Source organism: Passer montanus, unplaced genomic scaffold, assembly GCF_014805655.1.
Source record: "Passer montanus isolate IOZ18808 unplaced genomic scaffold, ASM1480565v1 scaffold38, whole genome shotgun sequence".
In the NCBI taxonomy this organism is placed as follows: Eukaryota; Metazoa; Chordata; class Aves; order Passeriformes; family Passeridae; genus Passer; species Passer montanus.
The window spans coordinates 1,027,386-1,048,613 of NW_024368596.1; the positions used below are offsets into that span (position 1 = coordinate 1,027,386).

The following is a 21,228-nucleotide window of genomic DNA, read 5'->3' on the forward strand; positions in this document are numbered from 1 at the left end:
CCAGAGGGGCTGTGGGGTGTTTGGGCAGCTCAGCCCTGAGCAGGTCTGGGCTGTCCTGGGGAAAAGACAGCCTGGTGTGGGGATGGATCCTGCTGAGCACCTGGGCTCTCTTGGGCCCAGCATGGCTTCTGTTTGTGATGTAAAAGTGACACGAAATTCTCCATCACAAACAGCACACAGAGAGATTTCCCACTTTGGCAAGGGGGCCAGTGGGATCCAGTGAGAAACAGAGACTGAAGGGGTGGGTGTTTGAGCCTTGTGATGAGCTGAGATGATGTACCTGACATCCTGCTCAGCCCAGGCACTGTCTCTTATTTTGGATAAGACCCCTTTGCTCCTGTGAATGGTTATGTGGGGGTGCTGGATTACATTTCCTGTCCCATCTGCTTTGCTTCTGATGAGAATTAAGTTTTGAAGCTGACCTTTCTTGTTGATGACATCCTTCAAATCAGTTCCATCTCCAGGGAATGTGAAGTATTGGGGGAGGGGGGGAGGCTTGTTGGTGGTTTTGTTTAGGTTGGTTTTGTCTTTTTAACTTAAACCTTGCATAAAAATGTTTGAAATACACCCCTTCAGAATTAAAATGACATTGCATAATTTCTGTATTAAGATTTAACCCCATCATAATATCTCAAGTTCACATAAACCAAATATTTAAGCCTAAGATGTTTCCTATTAACATGTAAAGAAAGCTACAACCCAGGGAATTCTCTGGCTAAACACACAAATTATGTGCTTAATTGCAAACCACTGTAGTTCATAAAAACAGCAGCTATCATCAATCCTTTCTTAGGTAAAGATGAGGTGAGGCCTTTTCTAATCTTTTGATCATAATATGATCAGCCACAATTGCCTCAAGTCACTAATTATGTAGATAATTTTCTTCATGTGCTGATTCTATTTTAAATGTAAACTTAATGGTTTCTTTTGTAGCTGCTGCACCTATTAAAATACTTTTTTTTCTGCATTGTGAGTTGAATTCAAAAGCAGTTTGACAGAAGTTGGAGGCAAAAAATTAATTATGCAAACAACAAGAAATGTAAAAAAATAGGAAAAAAGTATAGTTGCTAATATGGTGTGCTGTTAGCATAAAAATATTTGAAGCTACTGTAATGCCACAACCAGTGGCAACTTTTACCAGGCAATCAGAATTAGTTGTTTTTTCCTTTGGGAAAAGAATAACAAGTAACAGGAATTATACAATAAGATTAACAACACTTACTTAAATGGAAATATTTTGGCTGCAGTCAGTGGCTCCTGGGTCAAACTCCTATTCAGATCATCTCTCTGTTTGCACTGTGTTCCCTCTAATGTTTTCTGTCTTTAATACAGAAGTTGCATTCCCCTTGCATTGTTTGGGAGGTGAAGCAGGGACCTGGCGCTGCTGTCACCCTGCCTGGCCCTGGAGCAGCAGGACCTTCCCTGTGCCCAGCCCAGCCCAGGGCTGTGTGTGGCTCTGAGCTGGGAGGGAGGAGACACTTCCAGCAGTGCACCACTGCAAACAGTGGTCCCTGCTGCTTTGCTCCATTCCCAAGGCACAGTTTTTGCTCTGTTACAGCCAAAGATCCAGCCTTAGGATACTTGGGCCCCTTCTTGGTTTGCTCAGGGTACAAGAGTGTCAGGGCTGAAAAAAATCCCACCTCCTGGTTTGTAAAAGGTGGGCAGTGCAGCTGAATGTCAGTGATGAAGTGTCAGAACCCAGGACATTCCTCTGGCTGCCCTGGATGGTTTGAGGCCCTGGCAGGGTGTTCAGAGACCTTGGCATGGAGTCAAAGACACCTGTGCCTTTGATTTTAACCCATGGAAAAAACTACCAGCTCTGTATGAAGATGTACAAGCCACAAGAGTTTAAGTAGAATGATAGTTAATTTGTCACAGGGTGAAAAAGTAGAATTTTGGGGTTTTTAGAATGGGGGTTCAAGAGGCAAGATGGAGGAATCTGGGTGTGTCCTGTCTTTCCTCATCTTCATCTTGCCCTCCATCTTCTGCTGTGATGGTGACACTTCTTGATTGGTTTAGAGTAGAGACAGACTGTCTAACATAGGTGATAGGTATTGGAAAATTATATAAATAAAACACATGTAGTTTTTAGTATAAAATGTTGACACCACCCCAAGGGCAGGCAGTGTGCCATGAACTGACCTGCCAGACAGACCTCAGTGGGTCAGAGAAAGAATGTGTTAGAAAAGAGAAAATAAACAACCTTGAAAAGCAGAGCCAAGGAATCTCGACTTTTTCTTTGATTGTGAGGCTGGGAAAAAGAGATTTTCTAACAACACCTCGAGGTCATCTTGACCTCAGAGACCCTGTCAATGAAGAAGGGGCATCATCTGCTCTGAGGCATTCCAGGAGAGGCTGTCTCCTGGTATTTAAAATCCACTCCCTTTCTCATGCAAAGCATACAGCGACAGCCACAGGAAGTGTCATTAACCTTCCTCTCATTTGGGGAGGAACTGTTTGACTGCACCAAAATTATTATGAGTGATATACGGCATATAAAACAGGAATGCTAATTGGAAATTAAGCCAGAAGAGAGTTGTCTGAGGGACAGAGTGAAAGGTGATGCTGGCATATGCCTCATTCTCTATGAATAGGACTGCAGGACAAAGGAGAATGGCAGAGGGCAAAGCTGAAGCCATGAAGAATTGCTGTGGGTTTAATGTGTTTGCTGTACCCTACCTTGCTGGCAGAGACCCTGCTTCTATGCACCCAGTGCCAAACGTCCATGACATGAAAATTCTGCTGTGGTGGAAAATGTTATTGCTGGCTTTTTCTGGCTGGGCTTTGCTGTGTTTAATTTTCTTTCCTAAGAGTGTTCTAAAATACTTAAATATCCCATATTGCCTATGCTGACTCTTTAGCAGAGAAATGCTCATGGCTTGGGGCATTGGATGTCACCAGCTCAATTGGTAGAACAGATTAAAGTCAGATGGATGGCAGTTTTGAAAATCCTCTCTTGGACTGTGCTACCCTGAGTTGTTTGGTGTCCACTGGAGAAAATGCAGTTTTGTGTCAAAACTGTGCTCTTTCTCATCAACAGATCAAAAAGAGAGTTAATCTTCCACCCTCTTGTGACTGTGTCTGTGTGTGGTGCTCTTCTGTGGGGTGCTGAGTTGGGGTTTTTGGGTAGGTTATTTATTTCTGGATCAGAAAGTGGCTGTTGGTTGTGAATTAGAGATTTTTAAAATCAGGCCTCCAGAGGAATACAGCTAGCTTCTTATTATCTTTTTACATGCCACAAAGCTGCTCAAAGGAGAACTGAAAGCTTCACTCTGCAAAATACCAATTTTCTTTTGTTGCTTTAGTTAGTAACATTCAGAATTACTGGAAGTAGGTTTAAGTATTTATTTTCTTATTTCTTTTTTGTATTGTTTTGTTTGGTTGGGTTTTTGGTGGTTTTGTTTGTTTGTTTGTGTTTTTGGGTTCTATTTGTTGGTTCCCAGTTCTGGGGTAAAGGGCAGACACAGCCTGTCCCTCCACATCAGACTCTGTCCCTTAAACCAAAGAAAAATTTGTCCAATACAGTGTCCATGTTGGGATAAAAATGCAACTACAGTCTCTGTAGGCATATTTTCAGAGACTAGAACAAATAGAAGAAATATTTTTACTTGTTTGTGGACTACAACAGAAAAAACTTGCAGCTGACTGTGAGATTTGTAACTTGTGCAGGTTTCCAGAGTTGGGGGCGTGCTCTGGGGTGGGTGGGCCACCCTTTGGTCTTGGATTTATTTAGTATGGGGAGCCCATGGCTGGGATTCAGATTTTGTAATCCTCATGCAAGGAATAAGGTTTTGTCTTAAATAGGATGGTAACACTCTTGTTTAAAAAGAACTGTGTGAAGCCAGCACAGGAGACTTTTCTTCCTAAAGTCATATAAATCTCCATGAGACTCCTTTGTCACACCCAGAGGGCTCATGGAGGGAATCCTGAAGGAACTGAACTCAAAATATAAATAAAAATGAAGGGAAAAATTTAGTAAAACACTCTTCTGTATCTCAGTCAAAGAAGTTCAAGATTTAGTTAAGCTTTCAATTTTATATATTTTTTAAAAGATTAATCTGAGTAGTTATGTAGCAACATTGACTACAGTGCTAAACTCAGCCTGCAATATACTGAAAAATATATTTATAATGGTACAGAGTCTCCAGTGCTCTAACATCATTCTCCTATTGCACTGGCTTTAAACACTTACACTTTTCAATGGAACATCAACTTAATTCTTAATTAAAATCACTGAGCAAGTGCAGATTATATTTAATTTAAATATTTATTGACTTTGTTTAAGTGTTCAAAATAGATTAGACTTTGAACACTAATATCTGCTAATATCTGAACTGCTAATATCTGAATGATAATTTTACTTCTGAGCCAAATAAAGAAGCTAGTCAGGAATACAGCTAAGAATTTGCTGTGATTAAGGAAATACTTTAATAAAGTATGTACAGAGGATCTTGAACAATGAGTGCTCTCCACTAAAGAAAAATTTCGTTGCATCTGATACTATTTCAAAATCTTGCATTTTCGCTTAGCTTTCTGGGAGTTGCAGTTCTTTCTGTTGCCCCAAGTACAACTGCAAAAAATAAACAGTGAAGCAAAGACAGATAAAAACACACCAACCTGCTAATCCTCTTGCATTTTGTAGTGAAAATGGAAGCCCATGATTATCACAAGTCAACACATATAAAGTTAAGCGTGTATGTAAATATTTTCAGAGTAGAAATATAAACCTTGCACAGAGAACATTTTCACAGTTTTAAGGGTGTCCCTCTATGTAAATAGGTTATTCCCTATCTGTAAATAGGTTGTTTGCATTCAGATGTTCCCCCCAGCAGTATTTGCTAACCCAGAACATCCTTTGGCACAGCATTTTCTGCAGCATGGCTCAGCCCCACTACCAGACCAGCAAGGCTTTTTCAAGGACCAGTTCAAACTCTTGGCTTCTCATTCCTGCTCTCTTCTAGACCACTTTTATTCCCTGCTGTACCCTTTCATTTTGAGAAACAACTTCTCTATTGCATTTATCTGTCACATGCCTGAAGGCTCCAGGTCCTGCAAGCTTTAGGGTGATTTAATGTAACTTGTAGGTTTAATTTTGCAAAAATGCTCATGTTGCCTAAATAAAACAGTATCTATGAAATATTTCAGGACTGAGTTTGAACCTCCTAGAAGCCTCTTTGGCATTGTCTCACGTTTTTCAGTGTGGCAAAAAGTGCTCCTGAGACTGACAGGCTCTTTGTGCATTTCATACAGATGTTTCAAGCAGCCTCACAGTCTTCCCTTGGTTTGTTCTCTGTATTGTGAGGTCTGTAAAAGCTGCAAGACCTTTTCTGCTTTTCCTTGATACTGCTATGAAGCATTATGTGAATTGTTTTAGATTGTGTTTCCTGTCTAATTGTACACTGCTGTTTAGGTTGCAATAGAGCATGTGTTTAATTTTTTCTTGGCCTCATTACATTTCATTCCTGCTTCACGCATCACCTCTCCTGTTAGTCCATAAATCTGATCTATTCTAATCACTGTAAATTCTCTCTTTCACCTAGCTGTGTCACCGGCAGCACTACTCACTTTGGAAATTGCTTTCCTGAGACGTTATTTTACAAAAGATAAAGGAGGAGGCAGTGTGCAGTGTGTAAGGCTGGGTTTTCTCCCTCCTTCAAGGCTCAGAGCAGCTGCTGCAGTCTGTCCCCTGCTCACAGGCTCCTCTCAGCAGCTGTCACATGCTGGGAGGGTCACCAGCATGAGAGCCTTGGGGCTCAGACTGTAGCACAGCAAAGTCTTCACTGGGGTTTGTCATCTGTGTGCAGTATAAATTACATAATTACATCATATTGGGTGGCCTGGTAAAGGAGAGTTACCAGTTGAGAATGATTTTTGTTGCAAAAAGGGCTTTTTAAAGACAGAAATTTTGTGGTACTTGAAAACAGACAGTATTGCAGTGCCAAGAACCTGCACTGGATGGTCCATCACAGGATCCCCTTATACACAAACACACTGTGCTCATCTTCTGTGCCTCCTTCCTGGCTTCCTCTCCCCTTGGAGAGCACTGATGGGTGATATTTGGTATATTGATGTGACAGTAGGGCTGTGGGTTAGCTGAGATCAGTTACATCAGTAGTGTTCCCATTTACTGTGCTTACAGATGTCAGTGCTAAGCTCCCCTAAGCTCTTGCTCCTCTGCTGACCCTGCTTTGGGGCTGGTTTGGGGCAGACACTGTGGGCAACACACATCTGCTCCTGGCCTTCCTTCGGCTGCTGCTGCTTTTCCTGCTCCTTCCCCCTCTTGTTTAGCCCTTCTGTGCTGTGCTAGATATCCTGGGAAGAGATTTTGACTCTCTTGGATTCCTGCACAGCCTCTGCATGGAGGCTTCCCTGGAGCTGCTCCAGCCCTGGGGTCTGTGAGGGGCTGTGGGGTGCACAGGGGAGTTTTGCCATTTTGTTTTCTTGGGCTGTGCAGTTGAGATGTTTTGGAGCAAGAGCTGTTCAGTCCCTCAGAGTGTCAGCTTTTCCCTGGCGTGTTCTCCTGTGCTGGATGATTCCCCTTGCCTGATTCTGTGTTCCATGATACCTGTAGGGTTTCCTGGCCATAACTCACTCTTGCAGAAGGATGCCATCCACTGTCTTGGATAAATGAGTTTAAGATTCACGAATGAGAACATGATAAAATTTAAATACTAGTATTTATTTTTCCTGAATCCCTCCACCTTGTTTTTTATTTCCTTCTGATATTTCACTAATCAGGGAGAATAAGTGGGGATGGGAACATGCCAGTTTTTGATTGGATTACTGAAGGGCAGTATCCAAAGCCATATGACACTACTACAGGAAAATTCAATTAGGATGCTTCATAGAGGTTTTAATTGATTAATGTATTTATATGATTTTGTGAGGTATAGTAGCTTTTTAATGATCTTTTGAATGTTTCTGGTTTTTAAATGACTCATATTATTTGTCTTTCTAGCCCAGGGGTGCTGCAACATCATGTGGCATGCTCTACTGGCTTTTTTCAATCCACTGGTGACTGCTGAAGTTATAAATTCTCCCTGTTGCACAGAAATATGCCAATGTATTCCCTTCTGCTAATTTTTCAGACGTGCTACTTTAATTAACAAAGCTAATGCTTAGGGATCTGATTGCTGAAAAGCTCTGGTGACAGATTAAACCTTCCTGTATGGAGCTGGTTTGTTGTGTTTGCAGAGGAACCCTTCAAACCAGTGCAAGTTTACATCAGTGGAACCCAGAGAAAAAATTCAGTGATAAACCAGATTAAATAAACAAGTGGAGTAGAGTGGGGGAGAGTGCTGTGAGCTCTTGCTGGTGTTTGTGTGAAAGCTGCTAACACTTGAAGATGTTAATTATGGGCAATTTTTCTTGGTCTTGTGAGGTTTGAATTACTCAGAACTATGTTTAATGATAAAATACTAAAACCAGAACAAATTCTGAGTAAACCACAGCTGACCAAGCTGTCCAATTAATGGGATTTTGTCTAATGGACTAATTTAATTGGGATGTTCCAAACATACTCTAGAAAAGCCGCAGACATTTAAATTTCAAGGATAAACATTGTTTTTCATTCATCTCTCTCTCCATCTCTCTTCCCCAGAGGTCTCCCTGGCATGTGTGAGTCTCCTCCCTGGTGAGCAGCTCAGCCCAGTGCCACCCCAGGCTCAGAGCCCACTGAATTCCTGCTAGGAGAGCCCTGAGCCACAGGCACAGCAAACCTGCCCAGCTCATCACCAAACCTCCTTTGGAGCAGCTGCCAGAGGGGCTGAATTCCCTGTTTCCTGCTGTGCTGTCCAGATCCTGCTCCATGAGGGCCAAGGCTGGAGGAAAGCTGTGTCTCCGTGGCTCTGCGTGAGATCCTCGCCCCGCTCACCCCCAGCCTCTCCTGCTCCTGGCCCTGCCATCACCACCCACCAGATGTGCAAGTGGCTGCAAAGAGCTCCCCTCCCCGAGCACAGGTGCTCTCTGTCAAGAAAAAAGTAAGTGTTGCTCAGCAGCAGCTGGGCCAATGTAGAACTGCATGTTCAGATAAAGAAACTGCTACTCCTTGGGGGCAGGCGAGGGGAACAGGGCACTCCAGAATTCTGGCAGGGGCTGGGCTGGGAAAGTGCCAGTTCCAGCACACTGCTCCTAATTTGCCTGGCAAGGCAGCTTTCCCCATGAAGTGAGATGTGGTGAAGCCAAAATTCTCTTCAAGAAGCTTCATTTGGTTTAAAATGCTTTGTTATCAAATACCGCTTCTGATGACTTCTAACTTTTAACTCGGCTCAGTTCACCTCTGTCTTTATTTTAAATTCAGTGGTACTCTACACAAAGTGTTCTCATCAGCCAAGCCACTGCTGGATTTGTACACAGAATAGTTTAGTGTTCATCTGTCTCATTTCTTTACTGTCCAAGATGAATCTCAGGGGACTGAAGCTCTGAACCAAGTGGCTTCAGGCTATTCATCTGGAAAGCAGAGCCACTTAGACCTTTGTAAAGAAAATAATTTAGTAATCAGTGCAAGAGGCCGGTCTCTAAGCTAACCCATTTGGAAAAATTGCCAGTGTAGTAACTACAGACATTTTATGACAGTAATACTGATTATGTCCTTCCATTATTGCCAGAATTTCTCCTCTGCAGCTTCAGGACCAAGTTGGTTCTGCACCAACTTCTATGATCCTGTGCATTAGAAATGCTTTGTAATTTGAGATTGGTGCTGCAGAGCTGGACATTGGCTGCTGACCAATGCAGTGAAGCCATTGGGGAGTGAGTAAGACACTGCTGCCCTCCCAGCCCTGTCCATCCTCCCTCAGGAGCAGGGAAGGACCCTGCTCTCTGCTCTCCTCTACAAGGGGGAAGAAGGGGCCAGTTCAGGGGTGTTTGCCTGCAGCCCCTGCCTGCCAGCCCACACAATGCATGCTCCAGGTGTCTCTGGGATGGGATGGCACTGGTGTCCAACCCTGCCCTCCAGGTGTGCCAATTCAGGGCAATCTCACCCAAACACAGAAGGTTAGCACTCTCTTGTACACTATGCTCTGCTAATTAGATCTGTGTGGTGAGTCTTAGAACTTTAATCTAAGACTTTAGGCCCTTATCTTATAGGTTTTCCTTATTCTCTGTGCAAATGAGAAGATATTTGTAGTCCTGAACACATTTAGCAGTGTTGTTTCTGTACCTTCTGTACCTGTCCTGCAGTGCTGGATTTCAGCTGAACACAAAAAATACTGCTTTCCATTTTGAAAAATCTTTCTGGCAAACATAAAGTTTGGGGTGAAACACAGCATAAAATAAAGTGAAGGGGAGACTGGGCTGTAGTTACAAGGTTAATGCAAGGTTTTGGTTGTATAGTTTATAGTTTTGCTTTTATTTTGATTGCCCATGATTTGTAATATTTTGAAAGCTTAAGGATTATGGTAAAGGATCAGGTTCCTCTGCTTGTGCTAGTGAGAGATACTCAGTGCTCCCTATCAACAGTCACATGTCATTTAACCATCCTGCAGAGGTTTGCTATCCTGACCACTTTTTTGCTGTTGGCTGCTACATGGACAAGATGTGGGGCTAAATTTCCCACCAAGTGGGAGCTGGGGGACAGGTAACATATCTCCCATTCAAACACAGGGAATCTCCAGGCACCACTTCCCCCAGCAGCTCACAGCAAGGCAGTCCAGACTCAGCACACAGATCAAATCTACTGTTTTGCCATCTTGGTTTCATGTGGTAAAGGTTACTGCCAAGTTCAATTAAATACATGGAAAAATAACAGGAGGAGCAGAAGTGATGTGCCTTGAGGCACAGAAGCCTTTATGGTGCCTCTCACAGGCTCAATTGCATTGCTGGCAACTATTTTCAGCACTGTTTTTGAGCAATGTTAGTGAGGAGGGAGCACAAAGAAAATAATTCTAAATTGATGTGCCCTAAAGGCTCATCTAGAAGATTTTCACTAGCTTCATAAAAGCTCTGTACACTTAACCTAAAAAAAAAATATAGCAAAATTGTTTATTTCCTTTGCATGGTCTTGCCTTTCATCCTCTTGATTTTTGTTGTACTATCCTTGTCCATTAAAATTCAGAGAAGTGTTTTGAAGTTTACATTCTATAAAATCAGTAGTTACTCAAAGGATGTTTTGAGCAGCACTTCAGCAGAAAGACAAAGTCTGCACACAAGGTCAAGACTCCAGGGATGTCTCACTGGTGATTGGAGACTTCTGAAGTCTCAGACTGCTGCAGCACATCCTCCTCTGATGGGTGGGAATGATTTGTTGGGCTTTGACCAAAAATTAACAATGAAATAACTTTCTGGTGGGAAGACAGAAAGCTTTAACATCACCAACCCATTATTGCTTGTGGATTTTAACAGTGAAGAATTGTATGAATTACCTTTTGGAGAGGGAAACCATTTCCACGAAAAACCCATGGTTGCTGTCCAGCAGTAAAAACACTCTGAAGAACAACACAAGCTGTTTCTGGGGGAAGCATTTCTCAGTGACAGCTGCAGAAGAATTGCTTTATGCTTTTCTCAGGAGCAAAAACACCCGTGTGCTCCACGTGATCAGGTAGAGGATTCACTGCCTGCCCTGCTGAGCACCTGGTGGGTGGAGGTGGGGATGTCCTGCTGTCAGTGTTCAGAGACCAAGGGGAGGAGAAGCCAGCTCCAGCTGGATTTTATACAGGGCTGTTTGTTTCCAAAAGTGCCAGCAGATTTAAATGACTGCTGCAGTTGTCAACAAGTTCCCCCTGCGTATTCTGTAATGATTGAGGTCCTTAGAGGTTTTGGACTGCTTATGTTTCTCAGTGTAGCTGCAGATTGTGAACATAAGGGTTGCATCAAGTAATTTAAATAATTAATTGAAAGGCAGAGGTTCCTTTCCTTCTGTGCACTTTGGGTAGGAACATTCCTGCTGACTCCACATTTGAATCACAGAATATTCTGAGTTGGAAGGGACCCACAAGGATCACTGAGTGCAGCCCTTCAGTGAATGGGCACACAGGGATCAATCCCAGGCTCTGACCAAGTGAGCTGTGGCTCTGTTGCTGAAAAGGACAGCATGAACAGGTAGCTGGATTTTAACTGAAAACTTGTCAGCTTTTGCCCTTGACACACACGTTGCTCTCAGAAGCAGCTGGTGCCTTGCTGCTACCAGCAACCAGAGCGCTTTGTTTGATGACTTAATCAACATGTTATTCCATTAGGAACCATTTGTGGGTTTGAATACAGATTTAGGGTGATAGTTTTTGTAATTTAAAATAAAAAGGTAATTTCTTCAAATTCCAAACATGGTGAGACAGCCCATGTCCTGTTCCTGGTTTGCTCTGAAGCCAAGTCTAAGCAGGTTTTGTGCCTTGTCTCAGCAATGCAGGGCAGTGGCTTTGCTGTTATTGGGCCAAGTCATTCAGAGCATCAAGAAGGTACAGATTGATAGCAGGCCCAGTGTTTACAGAGCTTTATTTCTGAAAAAGAGAGAAAAGTGTGAGTCCTTCTACTCCATTACAAAGACTGTTGCTTTGTATGCTGAGCAGAGCTTGTTTTTTTGTTCCCCCCTGGAATTAATTGAAACTCTTTAATGTAAATTGAATTAAAAGCTTCTTCTCCATATATTTTTATGATATTGAAAGAAGCCTTATCTGGTACATTCCAGAAGAGACTTTTCATCCAAATTTACCTTCTGCTGTTCTTGATTCTAGCTGGTATTAGACACTTCAACAGATCCAGTATATTCAGGTTTTTTGGGCAGTATAAAAAGGTACATTTAACATTATTGATCTTTGATTTGGCAGTGGATGTGGGTTAGGTTACATCTTACATTTTCTTTCGAAAGGGATTGCAACTTTTTCTTTTTGCAAAAATTCTGTTGCAATAAAGTGAAGGTCAGTTTTTCGTGTGACCTGACCTTTTATTGCTTGGGCTTCCTTCTAACCTTGTTCTCAGTGGTTTTATATGGGCACAATTTCATTGTGCTTAGGGTGCATGGGACCAAACCCAGGACTGTTATGCTTATTCTGAAGACCTCGAGAGGCAGCTTGCTTTGCAAGAGTCTCAAGAATGTTAACAGTTGGTTTTGAATCCTGCATGTACAGTTTAAGTATTAATTTAGCTGCTAGACTGCCCTAAAGCTTCAGCATTAATCAGGAGTTAATCAGTAATCCTGTCTTTCACAAACTTTTGTAAGTTTACCGAATTATAGAACTTTCTCTGGCAAAGAAATTTCTTGATCTTGTTAGCAAGGAAAACAAGAAGCTTAAAGCTGACAAAAACACAGTGCTGTCGCTTGGATTTTGATTGTGTTTTGAATTTCTAGGGTCTGATCATAGCATGGTTCCTCAGTTTGCAGGCAAGGACATGAATGAATCTCATCCACAGCCCCAGGTTTGCTCCAGCCTCTGCTGGGGAGACTGGGTATTCTCAGACAGTCATATTCCTTATCTCCTTTCTTTTCTCCCGAGTATCTTCCTAACTAGGAGTGCCCAATTGTCTCTTAATTGGCTTCTTTCTTTTAATTGACCATCTCTCCTGAATGGCAGTCAGTGCTGACCTGCTTTCTCTGCTGGAGATGCATATTGTTGTAGCTTGTTTGAGACAAGCTGTTAAAAAGAAAAAAAAAAAAAAAAAAAAAAAAAAAAAAAAATTGGACAGACAGCCTCTTTTCCTTCCTGGACCAAACTCCTTTGTCCTTGTGAAATAGTAAATATCCTAAAGCACAAGTCCAGCTCCAAGGTGAAGCCTTTCCACATGATGTTCCCCGAGCAGCCCCAGTGCTGAGCTGCACTAGTCCCCTGGCTGCAGGACAAACTCACCCAGCTCATTGTGCCACAGGAACCCGCAGCCACATGCTTGACACTGGGGATTCAGCCTGGACTGCAGCCAGAGCAGCATCTTTTGGGTGGTTTCCCATCCCTTCTCTTCTAATGCTAACACCATCAGATCTCTAGGCACATGCATACATTACTTCCACTAATCAGAATTATTCCACTTGTGAAAAAATTTAAAAAAAAAAAAAAAAAAAAAAAAAAAAAAGAGAAAAAGAAAGAAATTCTAATTTATCTGGCTTATGGGTAAGCTGGATCTTAAATGCTGCAATTTGCTTCACAACTCCCTTTAATGAGCAGGAGGGGGCACCTGCCTATATTCTTTAGCTTAGCAACTCGAATCTATCCCATATGGACAGGAATGTAAGGGTTTTTTTCCTAATTTCTACTTTTCTGTGCTGATTTTAACACTTCCTGGGCAGGTCAATCAGTAATTTTAAGTGCAATGTGTGATTGTCACATAGCAGAGGTCACCTAAGGCTGTGTTTTGAGCTGAAGCCAGGGTATGCCCGCTGTACCTTGAGAGATGTTTCTTTCAGCTCACTGCTTAGCAGACCTTTCCAGAGGCTTTTCCTGGTTTATTCTTAGCTTCTCCTGACACCCACAAATGACTGCAGGAAGATGGGTTATCTGCATTGCATAAGAGCTGTCAGCAGGCAGGACTCCCTCCCTCCTTGTGCCCACCCAGCAGCAGAGCAGCCGACCCTCACCACATCCATTCCCAGGGATGAATGACTCAGTGCTCTGTAAACTTGTGGGGGATTCTTCCCTAAGAGCAGCAATGTATTAATGTCAGCCAAAAAAGAAAAAGCTCCCGCTCCTGTGAGTTATTTCTGTCCATTTGGCAATGTGCTCTCTTCCTCAATTAAACACCACAGAGCCCTGGTGCTCCAGCAGATCTGTTGCTGCTCAGACCAGGTATGGAATAAAAGCTATGGATTAAAGAAGATGTGTGACCACACAAAAGGACTTAGGTGCTTATGGAGATGACTGCTGCAGTCTATTCTTAAATACACTGATTTTATAACTGGTACTTGGAACAGCCTGGAGAGGCTGGGAGCATATTCTCCCTGTCTAACCTCTTGCTGGGTTTAAGAGACTCTCTGACTGAGTGTCTTCAGGGTTCCTGCCTTGCCATTCTATGTCGTAGGAGGAGACATCAGGAGATCCTCCTTGATGCCAAAGCAGCTGGTAGCTTCAAAAGAAATGACATTAGAAAGTGCTTGCTGTTATAATGGGAAGGCAGTAAAGGCTCTACCTTCAGACCTTGTAAAATGCCCTTGGGTTGGCATTGTGAAGGTGTGAGGTGATATCTGCAGGGATTTCACACAGTGGTTTTGGCTTTGGATTGCCACTCAGCAGGGAAGTGCTGATGGCCCCAAACCAGGTCAAACATATTGTCACTGTGGCCTGGGCAGTGGCTCAGGGGCCACCACAGAGCAGAGATTTGGCTGAAATTGAGCAGATAAAACAGCAGTATTTATGTAACTATCCATCACCCACCACAATTCTTTGCCTTGCTATCAGGCCAGTGAGGTTTTCTTATCAAAATCCTTGTTGCTGTGTTGTGTAGGGATTAAGATAGGATTCCTGAACTAGGGACAGACAACTTCCTACAACATTTGCCATGGCAACACCTGTACTGGAATAAAGAGTGCTCAGTACTTAAGGCTGTGTTTAATATCCTGCTCAGTGACCTTTTTAAGAGAGCTGAAAGTGCTAATGGCAGGGTAGTCTGTGAAAGGATGTGTGCTTTTAATCAGCTTCCCAATGGTAAGATAATAAAAGCAATAATCCTTTCAGGATTCTGCTTCTGTGATCTCTATCTCCATTTTCCAAGGTCACTAAAGGAGTAAGTAGAAGGGAAGATAAGGGAAGATAAGCTTCCAAGGAGTGGAACTGTAGAGAACTGAAAAACATCACACCCACCAGATTGTTCTGCTTCCAGCTCACAGTGAGGCACTCAAACCATGTGGAGAACAGACCCAGTGGTTTCACAGAGCACAGCAAATTTCCAGTGCAGCATGAACTTCATCTTCTGGTTCCAACCACTGCCTGATGCTTTTAGCCTGAGAATTTGGACTTTTTCTTCTTAACAAACTATTTGGCTTGAAGGAGGAGAGGAAAGTATTTTTTATAGTTAATGGCTCTGCTTTGGTTTGGCTTCAATGATTTTTTAAAGTTTCTTTAAAACCTCTACAGAAAACACTCCACTTACCCCAAAAACTGTCATCTACTGCAGGTGAAAAGAAAACCTATCAACCAATCTTGGTGAATTTTTTTCAAGATAATAGGTTGGATGCAGTAGCAAAAAGGTGTCATTGAAATATCCACAGTTGTTTCTGTTCTCATCTGTGAACTCTACCCCTCAGTAGCAGCCATCCATTTTCCCTTGACTTCTTTAGGCTCTGTATACAAGAACCCAATCAGGCTCCTTCCAGTGGTGCCCAGTGGCAGGACAGGGGCAATGGGCATGAACTGAAACACAAGAAAGTCCATCAGAACAGAAGGAAGAGTTCTGTGGGAGTGGCAGAGCACTGGAGCAGGCTGCCCAGAGAGATGGTGGAGTCTCTTTCTGAGAGATCCAGACCTGCCAGGATGCACTCCTGGGCACCCTCCTCTATGTGAACCATCCTGGGCAGGGGTGTTGGACTAGGTGATCTCCAGAAGTCCCTTCCAACACCAGCCAGTCTGTCCTTTTGTGACCAAACAGCAAATTTTATTCTCCTGCATAGAAAATGCACTGCATTTTTGTCTAGGCCATGATTTTTCGTTCTTTAATGTTGGTATAAGTAAAACAAGCCAAGTCCTGGAACACTAAATAATTATTTACTGTAGGTACTTTGGTTAGTGAAAAGACACAGCAAGTCCCAGTTGGTAGTACTGGGTTTATTTTGGTTAAGACTGATTTTGTCCCAGTCCTGCCTGGGCTGGTGGAAGGGCTGCCTGTGATGGGCAGGGTGTGCAGGAGGCCAGCCTTGATCCACACGTGCTGGGTGAGTGCACAGGTGATGCAGACATGGAGATTATGGGCAGCAGGATTAAACAGTACTTTCACATGCCAGAAGAAACCTTGGCATCTAATTGGAATTTGTCACACCAAATAAGCTACAGAATTTCATCCCTTATGATTCCAACCTTTTTCTTTGATTTGCTGGCCATGTATTTTTTTTTTCTCTCTAGAGCATTACTGTCTGTGTTGAAGCCTGGTTTTATTGCATATCGTGGCACAGTAATTTTTTTTTTTTTTTGTGTGTACCATGCTGTGAACGTCCAAGCCAAATTGTCGACAGTCTTAATGTGTTTTGGAGCAAATGCATTTCCTGAGGTACAATGTGTTCCACCTTATCCTTCAGTTAATATATCAATTCTTCTGCCTCAGGCAGAGATAGTTAGGCTCATGTCTCTTGGTTGTTGCTTTTAATTTGAATTCAGTTATGGACATGGAAGAAACTGTCTCAGACATTACATTTGCTTTAAATTCACAACAGAAATGGTCCATGAGCCATCAGACTGTTTTCAGACATTCACAGTGAAATTCAGGCATCTAGCTTAGACTGTGCCAGGCAGCTGTAGAGTATTGCACAGACAGCAGTGATATTCAGGTTGCATTGTAGTTGAATAAGATGGGTTGAGCTCCTCTGCTCAATTAACTGCTAAGCATTTAGCTCTCTTAAAAGGAATGGTCCTCTTCAAGTTTCCCCACCCTGCCTTCACTCATGGCTCTATGCTCCCAGCACTTCTCTTGCATTAATTTTTGCCTTCACTGAATCCATTAGTGACTACTTCAACTCATTAATTAGCTGGGATATTTCCCAGCTGAGAAAAAAACAATAAGATAAAGACAAAAAAAGGGAAAAAAAACCCCTGGGCTAGTGAGCTGATGCAGCTCATTGCAAAGTGCTGAATTTCAGATAAGATGAATTCCCAGTCCAAAACATGCCCAAAATCAGGTTTTCCCTTGGGTGTCTGATGGAACAGCACCGAAGCATGAACGTTCTGTGAAATAGTCATGACTGTCTTAATTTTACCATCTCCCTCTGTCTTTCTGTTACTGCTTCTGGTCTGACAAGCAGAGTGGTTACCAGAGAGTTCCAGTTTGATAGAAGGGTGTGCTTTGCTCTCGTGGCTGAGCAAAAAGAGTGAAAACCTTGAGTGTATTCAGTCCAGGCTTTCTGGAGTGAGAATCCAGGAGTGAACCCAGCTTGGGCATTGTGTCTGCTCTATTCCTTCTCCCAGATTTTATTTCCAAGACATCAGGATTTGATTTATTTGTTTGTAGACTGAACATAAGTATGTTTACATGTGTGTGTGATACTGTGTGTCTGAAAAGGTATTTGAGAGCCTGAGATAATAGAGAAGCTGTGTTAGAACTTGCAATGAAGGAATCATGCTAAATTTCCTCTTAGGCTTTCTGTAAGAGTTTTCATTTGAATATACCCATATATTGCTGTTATAAAGATACTTTGAGATATAATCTGGTGAATTAGTTCACCTAAAGAAAGAACATGTCTGAAATGTAGTCCCATTTCTCTCTGTATCTAACACAAGCTGATTTCTAAGATGCAAAGCCAAAAGAAACCCAGGGTGTGGTGTTCTCCATTTTGCTCTTTTTTTCCCATCCAGTTTGACAGCTTGCATGGCTCCTGCCACTGGCCAGGCATCAAAGTGGAAAGTGGCTGTGTGAGTCACAGGACACCTTCAAGACTTGCTGAGGATTTTGTGGGGAGGCTTCTTCACCATGACCCTGCACCCGCTGTGCAGTTCCCCAGAGCTGCCCTGGCCCTGTTGGATGGGTCCTGGGGCTGGTGAAAATCCATCAGTGTCATTAAGATGTGGAGCTGAGCTGATTAGTCATGCTGATTTACAGCGATGACTAATGGCTGGTGAACTTCTGGGTGCAATCTGAATTTTGGACAAAGCTGTTTGCTCTGTGGCACTTCCCTGGTTTTGCATATGATTGAAAGAGAGTGGCCTTTTATCTGTAGGTGAAGCAATTTTGGCTGCCCTCTGACAGCTTCTCACAAGGATACTGGGACTTGAGACAAACATGAATCAATTGGCTTCTGAGAAAAATTCTGAGAACTGGCTCTCTGCCACTCTGCCTGGAAATGGGACAGAAGTAATATCATTGCTCCATTCTCTTTCACTTTGCTGAAAATTTTTCTGGCCAAAGTCCTCAGGCTAGAAAAACAGTCCACAAAACCAAAAAAAAAACAAAACAAAAAACCACAAAACCTCAGCAATGTGGTTTTTGTTGTCAAAAATGACAGGATTCGGGGTGACTGAAAAACCTAAGTACTTGGCTTTCCTTGGAGAACTGAAGCAGAGGAATGTGGATTGAACAGTCAGGTGCTAATCTGTGAAGAGCAAGTGGAGTGATTTTTGCCTCGGGAGGAAGTGGTGGTGGGCTGAGATTGGAGCAGAGCAGGGGAACAGGGCTGGGACTCTGGAACCAGCTCACACCCAGCAGCTTCACTCCCCATCACCCCCCAGAACCTCCTGACCTGGGAATCCTGGGCTGCAGGGAACGTGTCGCTTCAAAGATGTGGCTTCAGGTTATTTAGTCTGTGAAAATTTAGTGTGTGAAAGAGAGGAAAGGGTCAGGACAGGTGGGGAATGCAGCAGGAGTTTGGGGAAACTCTCCCCAGGGGTTGAGGGCTGGGACTGCACCTGTGGGCAGCAGAGGTCATTATTTGTAAGAGCAGAAGATAATTTACTTTTAGTGATACAAACACACTTTTAAAAATTTTAACAAGTTCTCAGAATCTAATAAAAGAATTTGTGCAGTCAGCAGTGGGGCAGAGCCCTTCCTGGAGCTGGTGTGACACGTGCTGCAGTGTCACCTGCTGGGCTCTGATGCCAGAGCTGTGACATTCCCCTCCCTGGAGCTGACCTCTGGCAGCTGAAGGTCTGTGCATCTTTCAGCACCTTAAATTTTGTCTAATTTATTGACAGGATTAATATGTTCATATTTCATAGCATTTTAGAAGATACAAAACTAGGCTGGTTTCAGTGCTATCACTGGAATGTAAAAATGCATTTTTCAGAGTCTTTTATACTCAATAGTGCATTTTTATTTTTCCATTCTTGTTTAATTCATTTTGGATTAAAAGGATATCCCTAGAATTAAGTATGTTCTTGTCAGTTGAAAATAACTTATTAATAATATATTTGGACCTTGAACAGAGATTAAATTTTATTGTATTATTTACTTTAAGGCAGCTTAAAATTCTTAATTGTGAAAAAAATTCTGCCTTGAGTAACTAAGTCTATAATTCTAAATGAAATTGATTTATCCAATCTCATAAATAATTAGTGAAATTAGAAATCAGATAGATGCTGATTCATTAGCATCTGGATTTAGATTGTGAATGTAAGAAAATATGAATGGGAAGAGGATGCTGGAACTGTTGGTAAGTAATAATTAGAGAGGGTAAAAGTAATTTATTCAAGATTTAAAATGTCCTTAGCTGACATTATTCAATTTTTTCCCACAGTGAAACAGTGCTAAGGAAAGATTTCCATTATAAAATGAAAGTGGGAGTCTTCAAAATTGCTTTGAGGACCATGAATTTATTGAATAAACTTAGATGAATCAGTAACTTGTGTTGAATAAGAAAAAAATAAATTTATTGATTATTCTCTGGATTTTCATCTGGGATTTTGGGGATTGTGTCGTAGAACTGATGAGAGCAAGATGAGATAAATGAATTGAAACACAGCAAAAACTTGAAGAAAAATCTTGTCCCACCCACTGCAGGAAAGAAATTACATACCAGCATTAATTTCTCTTAGTTTGGTGTCTCAAACACAGCACACACTGTGGTTGTGCAGCTGCTTGGAGTGAGCTCTTGTTAGATGCTGCCACACTTCTTCCACATGCAGGGTTTTCTCCATGGTTTGTGGGCAGCTGGTGGTGTGGCTTCTGATCCTCACTTTTAGTCCTGAAAATGCATGAAGTGCTTCCTTCATCTCACTCCTGTGGTGGCAGAGTGACCTCCAGGCTAAGAGCTCTCTCTGTCCTTGACTCCTGAACCCTTGGTTGTGTTTTCTCTGCCCTGCCCAGCTGCAGAGGGGAGGGATGGAGAAGCTCTGGAGGATGTCTGGCATCCAGCCAGGGCCAACCCACTGCAGCTTGACCTCTGCAGTGCAGGAATGACAGGATCCATGGCACTGTGTGCCTGGCAGGTGTCAGTTTGTGCTACAAAAATGTCTGGGAATCTGATATGAAACAGCAGAAGAAATCCTTTTGCTGTAATTATTTTTTTAAAGTGTTAGATCTGCAAGAGACTCCCCACAAACCAGCACCTCTGCAGTTTTCACAGAGCCTCTCTCCCACACATTGCTGTGCCTTAGAGAGCAGAGAAGGATGTTGCTCTCATCTGTTTGGAAACTTTATTCTTGTTCCTGGCAGTGGCATGGGTCCCCAGGTATTTCACATGGGTCCTCCCAACCCTTTCTGCACCCCTAAAAGGTTTTATCCCCACAGTGATTATTCTGTTCTCTGAGCTGCCTTTTGGTGAGCAAGCAGAGGTTTGGTGAGTGTGCATGTGGAAGAAGTGAGTTTTAGGTGCCAAAACAGACTTTGGGCAAGCTGAGTGCACTGAGTCCCTGAGTCCAAGTTGGAGTTGAGGGATTGCAGGGTGCTGAGGTGAGAACTCGGTGATGCATCCTGAAAGTCCTTGAAAAAAATTGTCAGAGACACCATTGACTTAGGATCTGTGGGAAGCTGTTTTTAGCTCTTGCTCATGATGTTGGCATAAGCTACAGATGGCTGAGTTTTTTGTCCTCTGCTTTGTATCTAGTATGCAATGAATATTTTGCTCAGCCTGTAGTGAGACAGTGCTGTCACTGCAATGATTCATCACCTCACTATTGTTCCCTACATGATTTGTCAACCCAAACCCAACTTTAAGAAATGCCTAGTATGTTTACAGGATGTGAAAAACACTCAATAAAGAAATGAGCTCTGTAGATAATTAGAAATTGTGCTCATGGCTAATACATTATGGAAATGGCCAGTTCTGTAAATATATGGCTAAAATTCAGAAGTACTGAAAGGTAAATTAACAAATAGTCATGGTCTAACCATTCAATTTGCCCCAGTGTAGCCCCTGAATCTCTGGGAGCAAATGTTTATGAGCAGAATTAGCCCATTTGGCTATACAGTCTATGCACTGTGTACTTGCTTCCATTTGCAGTAAATTTGCACAAACCCTCTGTATTACAGCATTATACACACAAATAAATCCATGCCCTGGGTCTGCAGGCTCTTTGTGATGCACAGTGTAGCTTGGTGCAGAGGTCAAACTTCAGACTAGCTCTTGTAAAGGTGACCCAACAACTGAACTGCAAAGCCGTGCTCAAGTTCTGCAGTTGTGGTTTTAAAAAGCAAAGTCCCAGCTCTCTCCTTCTGATACCTACTTACTTTTTCAGTACC

The 21,228-nt window shown here is 42.6% G+C and overlaps 1 protein-coding gene across 5 annotated transcripts in view; it reads left to right on the forward strand.

The window, feature by feature from the left end:
- Nucleotides 1-21,228, forward strand: part of HTR2C (5-hydroxytryptamine receptor 2C) — a 216,437-nt gene that overhangs the window by 132,209 nt on the left and 63,000 nt on the right. For 4 of the 5 annotated variants that reach the window (XM_039717621.1, XM_039717617.1, XM_039717619.1 and 1 more), the window contains exon 2: nt 7,601-7,979. The exons of the other annotated variant lie outside the window; for it this stretch is intronic. The gene's annotated coding sequence lies outside the window, so the exon portion shown is untranslated. The remainder of the gene's footprint in view (nt 1-7,600; nt 7,980-21,228) is intronic. 5 annotated transcript variants of the gene reach the window in all.